Raw genomic sequence first — 17,533 nt, 5'->3', positions numbered from 1 at the left:
TGTAGCTACTGAACACAACAGATGTTTTTTTCCAGAAGCAACATTGGAAGAAACCCTTCCTACAATAATGGAACACTGAAAGGAACCCAGAGAAACAGGGAGGAACCCAGACGAACCAAGAAAGATTCTCCTGAGATGCACTAGATGTAGGTCAGAGGAAATCAGTGAGTGACCGAGCAACCATAAGGGTCATTAAAGTAAGTTAAGGCAGTGGCATAATATCTCCCAGATATCTACTTGTTTGAGATCCAAGAATCCCTAAAATTAGGACTGTTCATAGCCCAGAGTATAAGTGCACCACTTACACTTCCCTGTTTGTTTAGCACTTTTAAGGAACAGACAAGTAGTTTTATGTTGAAAACAACACTGAAAGGAAGCATTAAAAACCAAAAGGAATCGAAAGGAAACAAACAGGAACTGAGCTGAACTGGACAGAGGCATCGATAGCTCCTCAGAGACGGTAACACAGAATATATAGAGATGCATGAGCAATCAGAAAATGTCTGAATCATTTGTGCTATACTTTATCCAGAGTGTGTCCTGCCAGCCCTTTAGTACAAATCCGTGTAATGTCCGTGCGAGCCCCGGCATGAATAGCTCGGGTAATGTTTCGCAGAATCTCAGCAAATTTATGCCACCCCCATGTCCAAACCATGTGCAACTGAGAACACTTATGACACTGTTTGCTACGTGTCGAAGGGCAACTGTGGAAAACATCCAGACCTGATAGGTTTTTATGTGAAAACAGCAAAGGAGTGCCCGGGAAACCTTAAGAGTCTCAAAAGGAGGTTGGGCAGTGGTGTAATAACTTGGTCAAAGGACTGCACTGAGTCTTATAGTGAAGGCTGACCTGCTGCAACCATGGCCCTAAGGTCTTAGGAAAGCTCCAGGTAGGACAGGCATTGAGAGTATTTCCTTGTTTGACACATAACAATGGCCTAAAACTATTAATTTCAAATAATCTGTACAGAGAAAAAGGTGAAAGGAAGCAAGAAAAAACAAGAACTAATGGGCTAGTAGCTTCCAATCTAGATTGGATTTTGGAGAGATATATCAATTTTATCAATCAATTTAACGACACTTTAGACCACAGCGGGACAGCAAGACCACACTGTAGTTCTACACTTAAAGACTATAGTCCACCTGTTGCTCTACATACTTTATTTACCTTCTATTATCCTGTTCTTCAATGGTCAACACCCCCATCACAGAACAGGTGTGATTTGAGTGGTGGATCATTCTCAGCACTGCAGTGACGCTGATATGGTGGTGGTACGAGTGGATCAGATACAGCAGTGCTGCTGGAGTTTTTAAACACTGTATCTACTCACTGTCCACTCTGTTAGACACACCTACCTCATTGGTCCACCTTGTAGATGTAGATTCAGAGACAGTAGCTCATCTGTTGCTGCATAGTTTATGTTGGTCATCCTCTAGTCCTTTGCGAGGGGACACATGACGCTGCCACAGGACACCGTTGGTGGGATATGTTGTTTGGATGGAGGAATATTCTCAGTCCAGCAGTGCACACCAGAAACTCTAGCAGCACTGCTGTGTCTGATCCACTCGTACCAACACAACACACGAAAACACACCTCCACCAAGTCAATGTCACTGTAGTGCTGAGAATGATCCACCACCCAAACCACACCTGCACTGTGGTGGTCCTGTAGGGGTCATGACCACTGAAGAACTGGGTGAACATGGGCTGAAGTATGCAGAGCAACCAATTAACTATATCATATAATTGTTGAACAACAAAGTGCTCCTGTATGGCAGTCTTGTCTTAGGATGACCAGATAAATTAAACCAATCAGAAGCAACCAAACCCTGTTGTGCTGTGACATCATAACCACAAATGGCACATTAGTAGTCAGGCAGTACACACATTTCCCTATTCAAAACCTTCTGTGAGCCCTTCCTGCAGCCTTTGATGAGGACAAGAATGAAGGGATCTTAAGATAGAGAGCACTAGATTAGGACCTACCAGAGTGGACAGCTTTGTTTATGACTGTCTTAATAAAAAACATTTGTCTTAAGCCATGCATCTGTTTATGAACTGAACTCCTCACTGAGAAGCTTTATGCTTGTAAGCTGAATTAGGCCACTGTAGATCACCAGACGAGCTCATTAAAATGCACAAGCCCAATCAGGCCTCTGTAGAGCTGCAAATCATACAAGTCTGCCCCAAATGCATGTGTTTAAACCAAGCACTCCTGAAGTCTTCCACCTATAGGTCTGCACGTGTCTGATGCCACCAAAAGACCACAAGGTTTAGGGCTCTTTTTGGGTCTTTTGTCCAGAAGGTTCAGTCCAGTTACAGCTGTGTTAAGTCAGGTGTTCCAGCAGGAAAATCCCCAAACTGAAATGGACACTGGTCATTCAGGAACAGAGCTGTTCATCTCTGGAACTCTCAAAACCACAAATTACACTGGGGTCACTGGAGCAGTGCCAGTGAGATACATTCAGGACACTGTGTTGCAAGTCGAGCTCATTACCTTCTCTTTTAATACAGCGCGCGTGCCGTGATCAGCGCGCGCACATCTGACGGCACCACTCGCTCGTTAAAGTCGTGATGACGCACGAGAGTCCGCTTTTCATCACCGGAAAGCTCCAGCCGTTAGCGCGCGTCCTGTCCTTCAGGCGGAATTGCGCGAGCTGTCCGGCACCACCTTCCTCCTCCTCCTCCTCCTCCCCACACTCCAGAAGATCCCCGTTCGACCACTATCAAGCTCGCGCCTCCTCTTTTCCTATCATTCCCACACAGGCGCGCGCGTTCCCGTGCACCCATCCGGTGCTGCTTGAGCGCGCGCATCTGGTCACGAGCCTCAGATATTAAAGTGCAAATCAAAGTTACACGGCCACTTGCTCGTGCACGATTTCACGCTGTTCTGCCTCTGTAAGATTCTGCTCGTTGGCCTCTCTAGGGTCTTCTGTGTTACTGTAGCCAAGCAATACTACACCCACACTTAGCCCTTCACCTGCTCTGTACAATTGGAAACCATTCACTGGTCAGGGGATCAGTATCGAGGACAGTAGGTTCTCACACGGCTAGAAACACAAGTGCACCCTCACACTCCACAAACGTACTGAAAAACCCCAAAGGTGTCCCGCGATCTCGCGCGCCCCAAAGCCCCCATTTAACTCCAGCCGGCAGCGGCTGCGGTGTCGGGCGCCCCGCGTGCTCCAGCTGCTGTGTTGAACGCGCAGGCGGGACAGCGATGCAGCAAAAGCCGCGCGCGTGACCATCGGTGTCACTGGCACGCGCCCCACATGTGTACCCCCCCCCCCCCCCCCCCAACAGAATAACACTGCCCCGTAAAGTGCTTCAGAAGGGTCGCGTGGAGCTGGACCCCGGAGCGGACCCGCAGACACAAGACAACACGGCGCGAGAACGCGGGAAAGCCATGCAGCACGAGGCGAACGGCGCGCCGCGCTTACCTTGAAAGTGGCGCGTGCGGCTGCAGCTTCCATGCTCGGCGGTGGTGAAGCGTGTGCGCGCGCTTCTGCTGCTAATCCGTTCTCCCATGCCGGGGCCAGGCGAACGAGCGCGCGCTGCTACATCGCGCCCCTCGCGGGCTCCGCTATGTTGGACGTGCTTGCGTGCGTGTGTGTGTGTGTGTGTGTGCGAACGAGCGCGCGATCTGCGCCTCCTCCTTGCGCTCCCTGCGCGCCTCCCGCTGGAGTTGCCTGGTTACCTCCGGCTCAGCCAATGAGAGACGGAGAGATGCGTTAACCCGCCGCGTGCTGGACTGCCCCGGTTTCAGAGAGAGAGAGAGAGTGTGTGTGTGTGTGTGTGTGTGTGTGTGAGAGAGAGAGAGAGAGAGAGAGAGAAAGAAAGAGGGGATAGGTTTAAGTGCTATCCTTGAGAAAGAGGGAAAATGATGAGAGAGAGAGAGAGAGAGGGAGGGAGGAAAGACCTGATTTCTATCCCTATCCCTGAGAAAGAGAAATAAGAGAGAGAGAGAGAGAGAGAGAGAGAGAGAGAGAGGGAGGGAGGAAAGACCTGATTTCTATCCCTATCCCTGAGAAAGAGAAATAAGAGAGAGAGAGAGAGAGAGAGAGAGAGAGGAAAGACCTGAATTCTATTCCTGAGAAAGAGAAATAGGAGAGAGAGAGCAAGAGAGAGTGAGTGAGAGAGAGAGAGAGAGAGAGAGAGAGAGAGAGAGAGTTAAATAGGAAGAAAGAGAAAGAGGATGTGAGGGGGGATTAAGGAGAAAAATAATAGTCAAGATGTGCAAGAAGAGATAAAAGAGAAAAAAACGAGTGCAACAGTGAAAGTAGCTATATACTCAACCCACAAAAACACCCAACCCCACCCACAGCCCAATTTGATTTAGTTGTATGCTCCTTTTTCTGATACACAAAAATCCAGAAGAAAATAATCTAAAATATATTTCCTCTTACAGATATAAAAAGGGGAATTCTTCATACTTCATATTACAGACATAGAATATGACATTTAAAAGCCTTTGCAGAAAAGAAAAATCATCACATAAGCCGTTTCTGGGATATCCCTTTATCTATTTCTATAAATAAACAGAGCTTCCTGTGTGTCAACGTGTTTCCTATCACTATTTAAAACAGGCATGTTCACTTTATTTGTTGGACCTTTTATCTTCACAAACTGGCTTTTTTTAACCATCAGCTTCAAAAAAAGTTACTCAATTTCCTGCTTAATATATGTACACCCATACAACACACACACACACACACACACACACACTCAACAAGGCCCTCACAGACAGCTTCAAATGCAACCGGACCTACCATATGACTGATGTTGCCTCTGGACTCATTCCAACAGGGGGTGGTCCTCAGCAGTAGGGGACAGTGGGAGCTGTGATTTAACCCCTGAGTCACCTCATCATGCAGAATATTGATTTCAAATACACCCTCTACTCTGAGAGGTGCAGCCAAGTACGCCACACCCTCTCCTCTCCTCTTTCAATCATCATTACCGGCACAGCACAAGGACAAGGGGGTCCTCCACACTAGCCACAGGACCTGGGAAGAGGAGCACACTCTAGCAGGTCTCAGACCACAAAACTACCATCAACTCAGCCTTCCTTATTCAGACAGCTACCCAAGACCGCTACGAATAAGACTGCAGAGAAGGTATAAGCCAGTCACATCATGACTGGACATGCTGAAAAGTTACTATCTAACACCAGCCGTTACCCATAGAGCAGCGAGGCTCAAGATGTGTGAAATGACAGTGTGTGATTGCTGTCATGATAAATTTCATTTCAGTGATAAACAATATTTTTCCCTGAACAAATCACAGATGCCTTCATGAATACAGTGTCAGAAGCAGTGTGCTGTGACTAGACGTCAAAATATTCTGATAGGTACACAATATGTTTAAGTATTCTAATGTATTTTGCCATATCCTCCATCCCAACATAAAATCACCTCTGAGACTCCTGCAGCTACTTAACCAGCTGTAGAAATATTAACAGCCTTTTTAAAGAACATGCTGTAATGCTTTAGGCCACAAGCATTTAATATAATCAGCCATGAAATTAAGACCACCTTTTTGTCTCTCCCATGATCATTCTCTCAGCTCTGATGACCAGACTGGAGCACCTTGTAGTTCTGCAATTACAGACTGTAGTCAACCTGTTGCTTCTTGTGTTTGTGTTTGCCCTGTTCCTGGTTGTAGCCTTTACTATTGTGCTGGCCTGTGTTAGCAAAGTTAGCATGCTGTGTTAGCTGTGTTGATAACCAACTGCAAGAAAAGACGCTACTTCAAATCAAACCCATTTCAGCTTTTCCTGCAATGGATTCGGAGGTAGCTATATGACAGCTAATCAGCTAATTTGAAAATAGGCCCAGTACAAGTGAACCTAGGGTGACCAGACGTCCTCTTTTACCCGGACATATCCTCTTTTTTAGACTTAAAAAATGTCTGGGCGGAATTTCACAAACGTCTGGGATTTTGTTTTTCTGGAGCTTACATAGAATTTCGAGAAGCGTTTCGTTCACAAACTAGTCCCGCCCTCCCCTGCTCCGATTGGTTCGCTTGAGTGAGAAGGGGGTGTGGTGAAGTAGCCTAAAATCTTCTGATTGGACGGTCTGACTGTAGAGCTACCGTTATTGGTCGATAACCTTCTCTGTAAACATTTAATTGGTCAGTCTGCACATCACTAGTCCTTGTTTACATCAGGCAAGTGTCCTCTTTTTCACCATCTCAGATCTGGTCACCCTAAGTGAGCCTAGCCTGCTATCAATATTGGTGTCTGCATAGTGACACCACAAACTGACCTATGTCCAAGTTATAAAATCAACTTATTGACTATTTACAAAAAAAAAACTTTTTCTAATCAGTAAAAAGAACATTTACTTATGGTACTGAACAGTTTCCTCAGAGTGCTGGCTAACATTAGCGAGTGCTGTGCTAAAATGCTCTTTAGTTAAAATGAGTTAGCATGTCTGACAGGAAAAATAACGTTTTAGAAAAATCCAAACAAAGCACTAACATTCTTTCTGTAACTCAATAGTGTGCAGTTCAGTTCAGTTGTATCTACAGTTTTACATGTGCCATTGTCATAAATCAACCTCACACAATTCCAGGTCCTAGTGCCTAGTCACTGTCCATGCAACAGTGGTGAGGACACTCCCTCTTGAGCAGGACTGCTCTGTAATGACTTTGTACACTGACTCAACACCAGACTGACCCAAGATGTGACACCATATGGTGGGTACCTTATCTAATGAATGATTTCTACTACTTTAAGGTTCACCTATAGTGAGTCAAGGCTCAGTTTGCTTATTCTCCATTGAAAAGCCACTGACCAATAGAACGGGACACACTAGAGTAGCTGCACAAGCCCAAGGTCACCATGAGGAGCATAAAGGCCCAAGCACTTGTCTATGGAGCAGTGGGTCTACGTTCTCTGTCAGTTGGAATAGCATCTGTGATTCAAGATGATTAATTCCAGAATCAGTATATGATCTCAACAAATCTCTTGTATTTCTCCTGAATGCAAACAAAACAATGTTTCTGTGACCTTATGTAAGAGATTTCTAGAAAAGTAAAGGCTGTAAGTGCTGTAAAGCTCTATCCACCGACACTCCTGCTTTCAGAAGAAATATTGGGCGAGGGTGTGTAGACACACTTTTGTATAACTGTATAGTGAAGGTTTGCCTGTGCTGTTGTATTCGGGGTCTGCAACGAGAAGACCTTCCTGTGGTAAAGTGGGTGAGCACAAAGAGAAACTCGGTATGCTGTATGAACACTGTATCTACAGCAGCAAGAAGCTCCAGTGCGTGAGGACGGAGCTGGAGGAAGCAAACGTCTGTATGTATGCGAGTATGCACCTGTTTGAAAGTGGGAGATAGAGCGCAAGTTTGTAGGTTGGTTCTCTACAGCATGTGCCAGATTTGCTTGGGCAGAATGTGAGCTCAGTGCCTCTGATCTCCACACACACGAAATAACAGAAGGCGGCAAAAACAGCCAGCCTTCCTCCCGGACTCCCCTTCCCACCACAGCCCCCCCATCCACCTACCCCCGCCCCCCATCTGTTTTACTTCCTTACTGGAGATTTTCCTCTTTGCTCCAACACATACCCACATCTCCTAGTGCACATACAAGGCTTTCCCCTTTTCCCTCAGCCCTCGCTCACCTCTCTCTGGAAAGGACTCCTGCTTTAATTCGGCCTGCGTGATTCTTCTTTTATATCTCTTTAGGTCTTCCTTCTCCTTCCAGCTCTCTCTCTCTCTCAATATACTTTTACCTCCTCCTTTTCACACTCCTCTCACTCCCTTCATGTCTTTCATCCCTTCTTTTTTCCCACCAGCTTTGTCTTATCTTGTTCTGGTGGGAAATGTCTTTCCTTTACCAGATTTTCTTGACACATAACTGTTTCCTACACAGATTTTAATCCACACCCCCCACCTCCCCCCGCTTCCACTCCCTCTCTCCTTCCTCCATCGAAAAATATATTCGTTCTTTCCCTTCTCTTTCTCTCTGTATGTTACATGAGGTGCTTGCTTTGTTATAGCAGCTGGTTTCATACATCTCTCTCTCTCTCTCTCTCTCTCTCTCTCTCTCTCCTCTATGTGTGAACGTGTGAAACATAACGGACAAAAGCAGGTCATCACATTAAACGGATCAGGCAAAGAACAATAGTCTGTTATTTACACACACAGATGCTGCTGCTATGCTACATTACTACGTATTGTCAGGCACGAGAAAAGAAGCATCATAAATATAATGCAGTAATTGGTTGTGTGACCGTGTTAACCATGCAATAATTGTTTTAAGAAAAGTACCCAATGCATGAATCCCAGTCACAACACACAGCTTTCTTTAGTCTTTTTTTCCAATTAAAAAGAGCCCTTCATATTATAGGTGACCATGAACAGACCCTGCTACTTTTGTAACACACTCTCCTATTGTAAAGGGCTAACAATTCACAAAATTCTGTCTGCAACACAACGCAGATGTGCCATAATCCCCTATATTCATATGAGAAAGGAATTCTTACCTATCAATGGATTTCAATGTAAAAATATTTTATTCTTTTAGTCATTTTGGAGCAGGGACTGGTGGTGGTGCAGCAGGTAGTGTCGCAGTCACACAGCTCCAGGGACCTGGAGGTTGTGGGTTTGAGTCCCGCTCTGGGTGACTGTCTGTGAGGAGTTTGGTGTGTTCTCCCTGTGTTCGCGTGGGTTTCCTCCGGATGCTTTGCTTTCCTCCTACAGTCCAAAAACACACGTTGGTAGGTGGATTGGCGACTCAAAAGTGTCCGTGAATGTGTGTCGCCCTGTGAAGGACTGGCTCCCCCTCAAGGGTGTAATGCTACCTTGTGCCCAGTGATTCTGGGTAGGCTCCGGACCCACCGCGACCCAGAACTGGATAAGCAGTTACAGACCATGAATACATTTTGGCGCATTTCTACTGGTGCATTCATTATTTTCACCCAATGTGAAGGTCTGCAATGCGATGGACTATACTAAAAGTCTTTGTTGTATTCTATCACACTCATGCTAGCATTGATCCATGAGCTAATACTACTGTTAGTAGCTTGCTTATGAGGAACAGGCTTTTTTTCTTCCTCTGTATTTGGTTTCCAGGGAAAAAGGAAGCTTCTTGTTTTTTTTTTGTTTTTTTCCTCCCATGGAGGAATGGTCTTCTCTCACTGTGGGCTTGCTTGTTTAAATTTTTTATTACACCTCATGTAACGTGCAGAATGTAATGAGGACTACTGTACTTTTCCCATTCTGAAAGTGCTCCACAGATACATTCAGGACACAATGTACACTTACATCCTTTCAAGGACAATATGCACATACAGTATAATGTCCCACTAAGCTTAATCCGGGCTAAACCACTTATATTATATATATTATATTCTAAGAGAGAGTGCCAGCACTGTTTACTCCATATCATTCACTCTCTGGGACAGAAGAAAAATCCAGAAATCTGAACTGTAAATCTGACTGTAGACTATATTCAGCTCACATATTTCATCTCCAATTTAACTCAGCACTGAGCAATGTCTTACCCCAAGCGCAGTATCAGTTCTAGCAAAAAGTGCGTTTGGATCGATGGGCTTCATTTGCCTCAGACTGGTTGACATTCCTTGGACATAGTCGACATCAGTGTGTGGGGATTGACGGTCAAGGTTAAGGTGTGTATTTGGTACAGTAATATTGAGCCACTTATCATCCAGACAGAACCGGCCTACGTCTGCTCTTTCATGACTTTTGACTATAATGAATTTGAGCTCTACGTTAAGTTGGGATATTGACGGGTAAGGCATTTAACCTTCTGCTTCCCGATGGAGGTGAGAAGACAGGGTTGAAATATTCCAGACGGAGCACAGAAAGACAGATCTGACAGACAGACACAGACCAATTGACAGACAGACAGACAGACAGACAGACAGACAGACAGACCAACAGACAGAGACAAACTGATTGACCGACAGACAGACTGACCAGCAGACAGACCGACAGTCTGATCAACAGACAGAAAGACAGACCAACCGTCAGAGACAGATGGACAGACAGAGAGAACAACCGACAGAAAGACAGACAGATCAACCAACAGACCGACAGTCTGACCAACAGACAGACCAACTGTCAGAGAGATAGACCGACCGACAGAGACCAACCATCCGGATGACAGATTGAACGACCGACATACACACAGACAGTCTGAACGACCAACAGGCAGACCAACAGAGAGACAGGCCAACTGTCAGAGAGATAGACCGACCGACAGAGACCAACCATCTGAATGACAGACTGAACGACCGACAAACACAGACAGTCTGAACGACCAACAGACAGACCAACAGACATCCAGACTGAAAGACAGACTGATAGACATCAAATCTGCATATTCTCTTCATATACCAGATAGTGACTGTGTGAATATGTGTGTGTGTGTGAAACAGGAATATAACACATTGTGGGAACCAAAACCTGTGTACACACTCACAATATGGCGACTTCTTTGTAAATCATCACATCACATTTTAAGGTGAAGCCATGTTTATAATAGTAAGTCAAAATGAATGGAAGTCTAAGCAATGTCCCCAAAGTTCACAGATACTAGTGTGTGTGTGTGTGTGTCTGCTGTCAGCTCCACCTTCCTGCAGTGGGAAGCTCATTTGTCACAGTAAATCAGTCAACCTGCTGCGGTGATGCAGCTGTGCACAGTGGTCAAGGCAGGGTTCAAAGGATGCAGCTTGATGGATGGATAGATGGATGGATGGATAGCTAGCACAGCTATGAGGAATAAATGGTGTGAGAAGCATAGCTCACACAGCTCTCTCTGCCTTTTTCCATGTTGTTACGAATGTGTTTTGTTGGTGTAATGCGCTCATGGCTAACACCGTTATGTATTGGACAACTGTAATTCTTGCACCACGGGCAGTGTTTGCATATGCATGGAGAGCATCAGAAATACACAAGCCACAGCTCTTTTGAAGAGGAGACAGCTAACGGGGCTTTCTACTTCAACAAAGTGATGAGGGATGTGTGTGAGTATGTGTGTGTGTAGGCCCAGAGCTCACACAGGTTTCTGAGAGACAGGACAGGAGTACCCAGCATGCTCTTCTCCACACACACACACACACACACACACATAGCTGCACTGCAGGGAAGCCTTACAGCGAAACACACTTATTTTTACAGCCAGACCCCTATGCTAGTAACACAAATTCATAGTTTTTTTCCACGCTTTTCAGAATGAAAAACATATGGACAGTGGCGCAAACACCCCCCACTTAGATTCCCCAGAATGAGGCCCAGGTTTCCCACAGTGTCCAACAAACACAAGCTGAACTCCTGCCCACAGACGTTTGACAGGTTTGCCGCAGAGCCGAAGAATACAGCCTCCACGAGCCTCCAGCCTCCAACACTAACTGTCAGTGAAGTTTCGTTCATGAATGATTCATCTTTTCCAAATGAATCTTGTGGGTGAATGAGCTGAACTGATTCATTCCGCTGGGCTTGCCTTGCTCAGTTCTACCTAAGGTGGTGCCTGATTTACCCCAGTCACAGTCACCTTGTGAGTGCTCAGACTCATTTACCACTGCATTAAAAAATAATAATAATAATAAAAAGAGCTCAACTTTTACTGAGCCAGTGTTCCCACACAAGATTATGACTCAAATTTGAAACATGACAGCAGATATGACATTTACATTAACACTGCATTTACCTGCACACAGACAGTAATCTTTTTCTAAGGCAGTAACATAAAATTCTACATTTTCACTAGGACAGTGCTTTAAAGTATTTTCACTAGAGTAGAACACTCTGAAGTGACCGTGGAGGCACCTTCAAGGGTTTCAGATACACACTGGTCACGTGTCAACAGGTTTAAACATGTCCTCGCCCACTTCTACTGAAAACTCAAGTGTGCACCTGCTACACACAAGTGGCAACCTAATACAAAAGGACAGGAGAGGAGAATGTGTTGGTTTTTCAATCAGAATGCCCTTGCCTTCTGTAGTAAACACATACATACCTCCCTTTGAGTTGATATCTTTGGCAATTTGCACAATTTGTTGGTGACATACTATCTATAGAGTCAAACTTAACAAATGCAGTAGGTTTCTACATAAAGACGTTTATAAATATTTGTAAATATATCTGAAATTTTAAAATGGCTGATAAAGGTCTGCCATTGTACTTGCACTGAAACTGTGTCAGTGGACATTTGTGTTTACTTGTTCCTTTGCCCCAGTGTAGGCTCATCTAACACATTTCACTTCAGATAACCAAGTAATGGAATTGACACTATGATGACATCGTGGATTCTCCTGAGAGGAAATGGTGACGTGAAGTGGGTCAGGGCATGGTTAAATCAGCCCTAAATACAGGGCTCCTGTAAACTGTACATTTAAGATTTGTTTTAGAAGATGATTTATACTCTTGCTCAAGTTTGTTAGGCAAACAATTTACTTTTATTCCATTAAGTTGACATACTTTCTTGTTTTATTATGTTCATTCATTATCTGTAACCACTTTTCTAATTCAGGGTTGCGGTGGGTCTGGTGCCTACCCGGAATCCTTGGGCGCAAGGTGGGAACACACCCTGGAGGGGGCGCCAGTCCTTCAAAGGGCGGCGCACACACACAGGAACACTTTTTTGACTTGCCAATCCACCTACAAATGTGTTTTTTGGACCGGGGGAGGATATGGAGGACCCAGAGGAAACCCATGCGGACACAGGGAGAACACACGGGACACACAGACTAGAACGGGACTAGAACCCACAACCTCCAGGTCCCTGGAGCTGTGTGACTGCGACACTACCTGCTGTGCCACCATGCCGCCCCTGTTTTATTGTGTGGGAGTCACAAATTAAATTCCTTTTTTATTTTGTATCTTTTTTTGTCTGAATGGAGCAACAAAAAATAACCTGAAAGTTGTGTATTGAGATCCAAAGTAGCAGAGCTGAACCTGGAATAGAAAAAAAAAAAACTAAAAAACAAATAACCATTGCAGCCTTCAACTCTCTTCTCCAAAGCCACCAGCTGTGGTACTGTGAAAGGTGTCAGGTTCACGATTCACCTGTAGTGTATGAGCTGGAGGCTGACTTCATACTCCCCATTTGTTTGAATTTTCCAATCCACCATTCAAGATATCTGAATATGAAGCTGGCAGATCACTGCAGGTGTGGATCTTTTGCTTTCCTTTCCAAAAATGAAGAAACTGTCAGTAAAATTAAACACAAAACTTCCAACATCTGCAGCCTGAAAAAGAGTTTAGTATGATGTGCCCAAAGAGGGCAAACAAATAAAAAATAAAAAAATAAAAAAAAATAAAACAAAGCAAATAAATATGAGATACAAAAATGAGACACCGTGCTTGGTTACGCAGTGATTTCTCAGTTATGTATATATATATATATATATATATATATATATATATATATATATATATATATATATATATAATTAATGGTTAAATTAAACCATACAATGTACACTACCACTGCAACTTCATAAAGTGTTTCAATTAATATTATAATATTTTATGCATATTATGATGGGTAATATTACTATTGCTGTGACTCTAAATGATTTGAAGAAATCTAAACATTGGAAACTATGATTATTCTCCATGCATTTCCATGAACAAAAAAGGGTCCTGTTGCCTGCCAAGGCCTAGATACACTACAATAATGAATAAAACCTCCATGTATATCAGCCTGAAGGCTAATTTGAGGAAGTGCTTTAGGACGGGTTTTTGATATGCCGCCTAATCGACGCTTGTGTCGCAATGATTTCAAAACGTAGCTTGTAAAACTGGTAGTGACAGCAGTTTGCTAATGCTGCTATAATTCACATGCTATTACACTCTCCTGACACACTAAATGAATCTGGGAATGAACCAGGAAATGATTTGCTTCAGAGGAAAAAAGAATAAAAACACTTCACTGTTTTAAAATGTCCCATATGTTTAACTTATCTGTCCACTTCCCGACATTCCTACTGCCCGTCATTAACACAACATGGAAAAAACACTTCCAATATATATACAAAAGAAACAGGCCAATTCAGTAGAACTTCAGTGGAACTTCTTAGAACACCCAGCATTAATCAGCACAGGAACTGAAACCTGAATGACACCTTTCTTTGTTTAGTCTAAAATTAAATGAATGAATAAAAATCAGAGGTGTGTCAACATCACAATGCAGCACACATTTCCTTAGGTGCCAGAATGTAACTACTGACCCATTTGAGGTGGATAAGGCAATTCTACTAAGAAGCGTGGGTGTTGAAGAGTATTTTACATTTTAATTATTATCAATTTTTGGTCAAACTGTGCCCTTGATGTGCTCATTTTCAAAGTCGGCCAACAATTTTTATGTCAAAAGTATTCAGGGAAGAACAAAAACACCAAATACCTAAGTAAAAGCTCTTCAAAGGGCCCATATAAAATTAGTGTATATGCACATTCATATGGAGATCTGAAGCACCTAGCAACCCACAAACTGTGAAATAAAATGTTATTATTATGTCATATGAGGAGAAAAATCAGAACGACTCATTTTATGACTTAGGAACCATCAGAATTATACCACCCCTCCTTATCTGAATATCTCCAATCACAATGCAAGAGTCACATTGTGCTGGACTTAGGAACCATTTGAATTGTACCACCACATTATCCCAGTATCTCCAATCTCACATCTGGACCCTTGCCTATGTGAGTCTACAAAGGGGAGAGTTAAACCTCTTAAAAAGATGTAATGATAGTAGAACAATAAGGGATCAAAGCAAAAAGTGGGAACCAAGAGAGAAGAGAACTCAGCATGAAAAGAGAATTAAGGGAACCAGTTGCTGGGTGCTTGGGGTTGTGGTGAGCTGTGTGTAAATCATTCTCATTTAAAGGAACAGGGGCTGAAACCGGTCGTTGTGGGCTGTTTAGACAGGGTGAAATTGGCGCTGTGGTGTTCGATCCCTGTGGTTATTTTGACTGAAGCACATACAGACATTCTGTTAAGACCCCAGGGTACTTGTGGAAAAAGGGGTATAATATGTCTCCTTTAAGGAACTCTAACTATTAATGACCCTCCCTGACAAGCAATGAGATCTAAGTATGATTCACAAGGTTCCATGAGAAAATAGAAGCTATTAAATTCAGTTTCTTCGCCTCTCTGTGTATTTATATTGCTAACTGAGTTTATGACACACTTGTAGACAACCTGGGGGGAAGAGATATGCCGAACATGCAGGAGATTTAGTTTAGCTTCAGTTGCACATGTAGTTCCTAAATATTTTCTCTTTCTTTTGATTTTTTCCACTTGCCTCCTCACTGCAACATGTGCACCTTAGATCTAGCCTCACTTGTCAGTGCTGCTCCAAGCCGCTCGCAGCATTAATGGCAAAGTGTCAAATGTGGCAGTTTCAGTGTTCTCAAGTGCTGAATTATACAAGAGAAATAAAGCATTCTCTGTGTGCTCAATTCTACTTGGTCAAGAACACACAGCTTTGTGCTTAATAATGGACTTCCTAGTTTTGGTAATGTACAGGACTCAAAGTGTTAATTATTCACTTGCCAGATATGCTTTGATGCATGACTCTTTAACAGATCCAAAAGTCAGAAGTTCAAGTGAAAATCATCAATCTGTCAGAGGTTTCTATCAATAAACTGCTGGCAAAACAGCATCCATCATTACAGTGTTATCACAAATCTACTGCCTCGATTGGGTGTACAGAGACTGCATCCTTGTATTAGTGTCTTTTTAAACTCCATTGCCAATTTTACATTACACAAATTACAAACGTCACTCAGTATTTCTCTGTACTTTGCCCAGCAACTTCCCTGAATGCAATTTCCAGTTCAAACAGCCATAATGTATAACCCCCCCCCCCCCCCCAAACACCGCCCCCCACACAAGTCATAGGTCACTGAGATCTTCTAAGAAATGGCTACTGGTTAGTTTTGACTTTAAGTTAGTTTTATGTTTGCTTTGATTTGTTGTGAAGCTCTTTGTAGCTTTGTCGTTGAAAAGTGTTATACACAGAATTTACATATTTCCTTCACAGACTGGTAAAATATAGGCAGTAATACTGTAATGTAATGGTAACTACTTGCATTTACCCCTGTATTAAATAATTACACAGTAATTTATTTTGTAATTATATGACTTTAAATTGTCAAGTTGAGTCTTACAATAGAAACTGCAATTTCTGCTTCTATGGATCTCAGTCATATTCTGTGAGGTTGAGGTATGAGCTCTGAGAGGCCCAGTCCCTTATTCTGAGAATATCACCATCTATTTTTTTGCTTATTTGTCCGTGACCTTCTATTTCCTTTTCTCAGCTTTGGTTTCTTGACAGCTAAATATGAATTCAGACCCATCTCATTGTACAGAAACACCTGTGGATTTGGATCGACAGGAAAACCAATTCTCGGAAGATTAAATAATCTTCTTGGAAATATCTAAAAAATAATAAGGTGTATTACTGGCATTTAAAGGCCATTTTGACTGGAGATTCAATAAACGGAGGTGGTCTCATGGACATGCATTAGGCTCCACTGGTTCGGCAGCATTCAGCCACAGTGGGGAAAGTGAGATAATCTTTGGTTGTTGTGCATGACACTGTGTGTGTGTGTGTGTGTGTGTGTGTATGTCTAGCACAGACTGGGCCCAATTGACCTTGACTCAGTGTGTCACAGCTTCAGGTTAGTTTCTCATCACTGGAGGCTATAGGAAGCAGACTGGAGAAAAATACAATAATCATAGAAATCACTTAGATACTGTTACACAATAGCCCTCCGCTACAGAGATAACACTCACTCTCTCGTGACAGGGTGAGCTTAAATCCACACAGTGGGACCAGGGGTCGCACCAAATTCCATTAAATCCAGGAGACGGAAAATGTGTTTTTTTGAATAAAGTGGAATCACATCATTGAAGCAGTGCGCTCACACAGCGGAATCATTCTACTGCAGAAAGACATAACACTGAAATTCCCATCCTGTCTTCAGAAGGCACCTACAGTGGTTTTGTATCCAGCCATTACAGTTAGCTGGCCAATTTCTGTCAGAGGCACAGTCAGTAGGAGCACACATTGGTTAGAGGATTCAGAATTAAAAGCAGACTCACCACAGTTCTTCCACATCTGCTTTCCATAATAAGGCTCCTGCAGCTGCAGGGAAACACCTGAGAGAGAAAAGGAGAGAAAGATCTGTTGGGAAAAAGAGGAAACAGAGCCTATCCAAAGCCACATCATCACTTAATTAAGCCTACATTCAGCCTCTCATTAGGCCCCCCATACCTGCTCTATGTTGTGTGTGTGTGGTTAATGAATACAGTCCCGTCGACACATGCCCTTCACCTGAAGCCCAGGTATATGAGGAGTAAGAATGCCCAGAGTTCTAGTGGTGGTACACACAGAACTGTTGAAAATCAGTAACCACCATTTTTGTTTTTTTCACTTTGCTGTCTAAACAGTCCCTACATTTGTTTATCCTATGGTACCCTGTTACACATTTCATGGAACTCAGGCCTCATTATCACCAAATGTGTTTGGTATTCTATGAATCACAAGAG

At 43.3% G+C, this 17,533-nt stretch overlaps 1 protein-coding gene across 8 annotated transcripts in view; it reads right to left on the bottom strand.

Moving 5' to 3' along the window:
• Positions 1–17,145, bottom strand: part of dab1a (DAB adaptor protein 1a) — a 195,434-nt gene extending 178,289 nt beyond the window's left edge. For 7 of the 8 annotated variants that reach the window (XM_066677542.1, XM_066677540.1, XM_066677544.1 and 4 more), the window contains exon 1: positions 3,442–3,579. The gene's annotated coding sequence lies outside the window, so the exon portion shown is untranslated. Of the gene's footprint in view, positions 1–3,441; positions 3,580–17,086 lie in introns of those variants that run through there. The other variant, XM_066677541.1, reaches the window with a different exon arrangement.
• Positions 17,146–17,533: the final 388 nt, after the last annotated feature.

Source organism: Hoplias malabaricus, chromosome 7, assembly GCF_029633855.1.
Source record: "Hoplias malabaricus isolate fHopMal1 chromosome 7, fHopMal1.hap1, whole genome shotgun sequence".
Taxonomy (NCBI): domain Eukaryota; kingdom Metazoa; phylum Chordata; class Actinopteri; order Characiformes; family Erythrinidae; genus Hoplias; species Hoplias malabaricus.
This window is presented reverse-complemented; position numbering and strand designations above follow the sequence as displayed.